Source organism: Brienomyrus brachyistius, chromosome 19 (assembly GCF_023856365.1).
Source record: "Brienomyrus brachyistius isolate T26 chromosome 19, BBRACH_0.4, whole genome shotgun sequence".
In the NCBI taxonomy this organism is placed as follows: Eukaryota; Metazoa; Chordata; class Actinopteri; order Osteoglossiformes; family Mormyridae; genus Brienomyrus; species Brienomyrus brachyistius.
Window position 1 is genome coordinate 18,074,358 of NC_064551.1, and position 7,088 is coordinate 18,081,445.

Sequence of the window (7,088 nt, forward strand, 5' to 3'; positions counted from 1 at the left end):
TCATACATCTCTAAAGGACTGTGGGACGTGACTATCGCTCGCACACCAGTTGTCTGTCACTGGCTGCACTGCCTTCGCGCATGTGTACCCGACATTACAATTTACGGCGCTGCCCGATATGAAGGCGTGCAAACACTTTCCAACCCAGTTCCAGTAAACCTCTGTTTCGAGTCCATCGGCCACAAGCTCTCATTGTGATTGGTTGGTTGTCAGCTGACGTGGAATTCCACAAATCAGAGCTCCATTTCAAAATACAGTGACGTTTTAGTTTCATGTTCGTAGCCATATGCTCTTGGCAAATTTCGCAAACGGGGAGGAGACCATCCAACCGTGTAAATTTACTACGTAGCTAGTGGCGGTGTACCTGGTTCGTTTCATAACCTACAGAGAAGCTAATTTAATGAAGCAGGAGACGGTTAGATGCGTGGCCACATTACGCCTAGTTGCTAAAGACCGTCTGTACCACAAGGATAGCTATTCCGTATAATATGGCTCCACGTGCAGAGAGGTGTAAGTGTATAAAGGGCATAAGCCAACGCATCCGGACACGATCTACTGCACAACGATGCGGTACCAGACTTCAGGAGTTTGTACTTTATTTTCTCTTGGATATCTTCTAATCTATCAAGACCAGTGAGGCACAAGCTTTACTAAACGATTCGGCTGCTGCTTGTATAGTAATAATAAAAATATCAGAGTATAGGAATTTTAAGCATCAAGTATCACTATTCCTGTACTGCATGTCTACACAGCTGATTTAAAGCAGACTCGGTGTATTTCATGGGAAAAACAACTAGCCTATTAAAGAGACTCGTAAAATGAATACTAAGGAGACTTATCTCAGAGCGGTTGGTCTGTCATAACTACTTGACTGGCACGAATTAGTGCCAACAATAAATAAAGTATGAATGAAAGTTTATATTATAAAGCTCTTAGAAGGTCTGCTGCTCGCGAAACATTACGGCGTAAGTTTAAAAGCGGACAAACAACCTCAGACGTCTCAGCTGTTGTGAAGTTCGGAAAGGCCGGCCAGCATAACGTAACGTTGGCCAAAGGAAACGACTGGCGGACGGAGCGCAGCCGCACCATGGTTGTGACAAAGGGGTGTGGTTTACGGGAACTTGGTTGGAAATGGCGTACATGCCAGGCATGTACATTGCGCATGCGGAAACACTTTACGGCACACTTATACGTCCCTTACAGTCACGTGATATGTATTTGCAACGGCAATATTAGGTACCGCGATTATTTGGCAGCAGCAATTGCAAACTTCGAATATTTAAGTATGGCGGAAAAGATATGCCGGAAAAAGTCCATTATTTATCAGACGGTTGTCTTCAACGGACATCCGGATAGAAATACAATTAAATATTTAAGCAGATTTAAGTTGGTGAATGTATATATATTAAGACCACTTGGATTTTCGTGGTTTGCGTATTCGAGGGATGCGGACAGGGTGTCACGGCACCATTTTGGTAGCCCTTCCAGCGGTTCCTGTCATTTATGCTTGTGAGCTTGCAACCAGAGTCCACCCTGCAGCTGTGCTATGTTTTTAAGCTGGGTGTCCACTGCTCCAAGAACTTCCCCTGGTTAAATCTGTCTTCCTTTCAGAAAGTCCATTGTCGGAAGTATTCTAGTTTTTAAAATTAGGTTTAATCGGCAAAAAAAATGAAACCATGTCACCTTAATTTGTTTTGCCTGCATCAGGGGCGTGTAGTACAGCAGTTACCCGAAGATCGCTATTCCCGTTCTAAATAGCCGCATTTCTATGGCGTTAAATTAGTGCCAAAAGTCTTGCGCTCGCGAGCAGAAAATCCATGCTCTCTACGCGCTCGCGATTGCACAGCACTCACTCGCTCGACGTTAAATTAGTGCCAAAAGTCGAACTACGCGCGTATGTGCGCTCGCGTGCTGAAAACCCATCCCCTCTAAGCGCTCGCGTTCGCTGGACCTTATCTACGCGCTCGCCTCTGCACAGCACTCGCTCGACAGGAAGAATTTTGACACTTTGGGGGCGGGAACAGTGGCTAATGGCTCCGCTTCTTTGTTTTTTTTATATTGACTACGATTGGCTGTTTGCTTTGGTAGAAGATGAAGATAATTGACCAATGGATGTGGGATTCACACTGTCATGGTGTCGGAGCAAGTAAGTCTTACACTGAGTTCACATCTTTTAGAGATTCTGTTTTCATATTCACGTTAAGGATTGGAATCGCGTGTGTCTTAATTAAAGCAGAGCTTGAAATTCAATGCGGTATAGCTGGTATCTCGTGCAATATTATTTATACACAGTCTGCTGTCATAATTTGGGAATTTCCCGCTTCGTCTTACCGTATATAAAAGAATGGGCCAATGTACGGTAAATTGCATTGTGAATAATATTTCTTAATACAACATCACAAAGCCAATTTAATAAATTCAAATCCTGGGAAGAGCGCTCCTCAGATATTAGTTCTCGGGTTAGTGTTAGCAGACTATAGGCGAAACCACCTTAAGTTCTATCTGTTAATGTTTATTAAATTAGCATTAAAATGGAGAGGTTTATAATATCTTTTGTCCTTGTAGCTGCTAAATACACTCATTATTAAAGCCATAAAGTTGTCTGTCTACTACATTGGAATCTCCACTAAGTGTTTTTGATGGATTTTATTTAACTTTATTGGACTCTGGTCCTTACATCTAATGTCATACTTCTTCACTTATATTGTTTGTGAAAAGGTTTACCACGATCAAACAGAGCAGCCACTACATCATCATACATGAACAAGCACCTCACAAAACAAAAACATTTCATTTTCATGATTAAAACTTTTGAATGGTAGGCCTAGTGTGTGGATCAGAGACAAGATCTTGACATCTCATTAACTATAATTTTTTCTGTGAACAGCTCGGATACCACCTTCTCGAAAGTCTTCTGCATAAAATAGAAATGGGATTCAGAGCGACTCCACTAAATTTGGATTACCTGGAGTTCCTTTGTCATCAGGAACTGTATCTTCTGCAGGCCCTGTCTAATCACATTGAAGTACCTACTGCTATCACCCTGGCTTTGCAAGAGCTCTTTGACCTTGTGAGAGCACATCTGGAACGTCCAGCTCCATGTGTCACACAGGAAGTCACTGCCACCATTGGACGACCCAAGATTTTGATTGAAGATCAACATTTGAAAGAAATGCTCCATACTCAACTTCCTGTGCCTTGCATAGCCACACTGATGGGTGTTTTAAGAAGAATGAAAGAGTATGAGTTCTGTGTAAGGGGCACATATAATTCCATCAGTGATGAGGAACTTGACAATTTGGTTTCTTCTGTCAAGAATGATCTACCAAATGCAGGCTACAGGATGGTCAGAGGGAGGCTGCAGTCAATGGGCTACAGGGTTCGGTGGAGAAGAGTTGCAGCCTCCATGCATAGAGTTGATTCCATGCGCATCATATCAAGGTTGTCAAGTCTTGGCTGTGTTGTACGCAGAATGTACTCTGTACCAGGGCCTTTGTCTCTGGTACATGTGGACACAAACCACAAGTTGATCCGATTTGTATTAACAGCAAATTTATTTGAAGTTTGTTCATCTACAGCCCTGGGTGGATTGGTGTGAGGTGGTGGTGGGGCTTTGGAGAAGATTTCCTGCCGATCAACACTGGCAGCTTATATCTATGTGTCATGGAGGTCTCGGGACTCACAGATATTCAGAGACATGTGGATAGTTTACCAGTGTTTTTCAGCAGGAAATAGTTATTACTACAAATTGTCACCCCCCCCCACAGAAACTGGATCCGGCTATAGTGGGAAAATCTTTTTTTTTTTTTTTTTTTTTGTGAGAACTTGAAAGCAAAGTAAACAAAACTTGGAAAAATATATATGCTCATGCACCAATTTTCTAATCTGGGGTCTAAAGTGGTCAGGCTTGCAAGTGTATTTGGTTATTTGTCTATCCTAGCCTGTTGCAGTGTATATTTCCTGTATATTTTGCATGTAAAAATGTTGTTTGTTATGTCAGTGTTTAATATTAATCATGTAGTCTTCATGAACTTTGTTTTAACCCGACTTAATGGCTTTCTTCATCTTGGCCAGGGACTGCATTTGGAAAGTAGCCACTTGACTAAAATTGGCACATTTTCAGAAATGCCAGCAACAATACTGATAATGAACACCCCTCTAACTGACTCTCAGTTGGTTTAGAAAAAAGACTTTTAAGAGAAAAGAAAGCCTTCCTTTGGTTTTGGATTTTTCTCTTTTTTGTTAGCTGTGCACAACATATCAGAAGAATACATTACAATTAAATTAGTTAAGTAATAACAGATTGCGGGGGATCCGGAGCCTATCCCGGAAGCAATGGGCACGAGGCAGGGAACAACCCAGGACTGGGGGCCAGCCCATCGCAGGGCACACTCACACACCATTCACTCACACATGCACACCTATGGGCAATTTAGTAACTCCAATTAGCCTCAGCATGTTTTTGGACTGTGGGGGGAACCGGAGTACCCGGAGGAAACCCCACGACGACATGGGGAGAACATGCAAACTCCACACCCATGTGACCCAGGCGAAGACTCGAACCCGGGTCCCAGAGGTGTGAGGCAACAATGCTATCCACTGCACCACCATGCTGCCCCCTGTATGCTATTTCATTGTATAAAAAGAAACTTACTGTACTGTACAATAAAGTATTTCACCACTGCTTCTTCCTCAGCTCCCACTGTTTGCTAGCACATGCATCTTTTGATTCCTTAGTGCAATCTGTGCTTTATTTTTTTCGTGAAATGTAAGTGCAGTATCTGTTTATTAAGTGCCGTGGTTTAATATGTACATTATTATTTCAGTACTGTGTATACTGTCCTTAATGTCTTGCCTCTCTCGTATAACTTGAGATACGGCCAAATTGACTTGCAACAAGTGGTCCTGGTTCCAAATGCGGAAGCCGATGGATACCTGTACTTTATATGCTGTAGTGTGCTGGGTGTCAGACATTGCAATGCACCTTGCTTTGATTTTGACCCGTTAGATCAGAGGGAGGTAATCTTATCCAGAAAGGTCCGCTGTGTATGATGGTTTTCACTGCAACTCTCTGAACAGCGAACCTAACGGTTATCCCAATACCTTGATCTTGCTAGCATATTTAAATGTGTACCTATTCAGGAATAGAGTGGTGAAGGCATTCAGAGGAGGACTGATGATTATCAGAGGGAACAAAGGGGCTGGGTACTTGTCAGTATCCAGTAGAACCAGCAGACTCCTACACTGAATGGTTCTGGATGTGGCACAGACGTTAATCCCTCTGTATTAGGGGATCCGTCTCCAGTTTGTACTCTTCCAGTTAATAGGTAGATTATCAGACAGATTTTCGCTCTAGTCCAGTACTCATTGACAGCCTAATACACCGTGTTTCAGTTTCTCTTGATAGTCAATACATGTCACAGGATGTACATTACTCTGATGGGCAGGCCCTCTTACATATGATGGAAACACTACAACAACTTAAGAATAAGGGTCAGAAGAGTGAAATACATATAATGAGTGTGTAGCTCAGCAGACTAAGACTCTGTGGCTGTGATCAGAAGGTCGACGGTTCGTGCTCAGAATTGGCAGAATAGCCACATGTCCACAGGCTTTTGAACAAGACCTGAAAACCCTGGGGGCCTCAAGGTAGCAGTGTCTTCACTGTGACCCCCAAGCTTGTTCTTGCCTTTATGGAGAGCAAGATGGGGCAAATTATTAATCCCATGGGGCCTCAGCAGAATTACAAACCAGTACAAGGAAAATAGTTGTTAATTTTACATACTACCTTCTGCTGGCCTTATGGGAATATTATTCAGATTATTATCCATCCATTCATTTTCCAAACCGCTTATCCTACTGGGTCGCGGGGGGTCCGGAGCCTATCCCGGAAGCAATGGGCACGAGGCAGGGAACAACCCAAGATGGGGGGCCAGCCCATCGCAGGGCACACTCACACACCATTCACTCTCACATGCATTCCTACAGGCAATTTAGCAACTCCAATCAGCCTCAGCATGTTTTTGGACTGTGGGGGGAAACCGGAGTACCCGGAGGAAACGACGACATGGGGAGAACATGCAAACTCCGCACACATGTAACGCAAGTGGAGACTCGAACCTGGGTCCCAGAGGTGTGAGACAACAGTGCTAACCACTGCACCACCATGCCGCCCCTTCAGATTATCATTTTTCCCCATAACTGCAATTTTAACATTAAATTGATGATTTTCACATGGTCCTGTGGCCGCTTTATAGGGTAATTATTTATGAAAACTTTTTTGGAAAGTGAAACAATATTAAAATTGCTTTATTGCGTAAAAAAAACTGTTTTTGTTTAGTAAAATAACGTTTTTTTCGCTCGTTATACTGCCGTCTTGTGGCAAAATTTAAATACTGCAGTTTGAAAACAATTAAATAATTTCTTGCCGAAATTGCAGTACCTACTTTTGGCCACGAGATGGAAGCAAGAAAATTTAAAAATTATTTTCCCACGGTCTACTAGCAGCTTTTAGATGTTAATTCTTCATTAAAATAATTTGACTTGGTCCAATGTATTTTTAATAGAAACAATTACCACACAAAGCTGCTAGTAGACCGTGGGAAAATAATTTTTCTATTTTCTTGCTGCTATCTCGTGGCCAAAAGTAGGTATTGCAATTTCGGCAAGAAATCATTTGTTTTCAAACTGCAGTACCTACTTTTGGCCACGAGATGGCAGCAAGAAAATAGAAAAATTATTTTCCCACGGTCTACTAGCAGCTTTTAGATGTTAATTCTTCATTAAAATAATTTGACTTGGTCCAATGTATTTTTAATAGAAACAATTACCACACAAAGCTGCTAGTAGACCGTGGGAAAATAATTTTTCAATTTTCTTGCTGCCATCTCGTGGCCAAAAGTAGGTATTGCAATTTCGGCAAGAAATCATTTGTTTTCAAACTGCAGTGCCTACTTTTGGCCACGAGATGGCAGCAAGAAAATTGAAAAATTATTTTCCCACGGTCTACTAGCAGCTTTTAGATGTCAATTCTTCATTAAAATAATTTGACTTGGTCCAATGTATTTTTAATACAAACAATTACCACA

The 7,088-nt window shown here is 42.1% G+C and overlaps 1 long non-coding RNA gene across 1 annotated transcript; it reads left to right on the forward strand.

Moving 5' to 3' along the window:
• Window positions 1–305: 305 nt before the first annotated feature.
• Window positions 306–4,213, forward strand: LOC125715206 (uncharacterized). The gene is made up of 2 exons (XR_007383960.1): window positions 306–2,146; window positions 2,888–4,213. It is a non-coding gene; the product is annotated as an uncharacterized LOC125715206 (long non-coding RNA).
• Window positions 4,214–7,088: the final 2,875 nt, after the last annotated feature.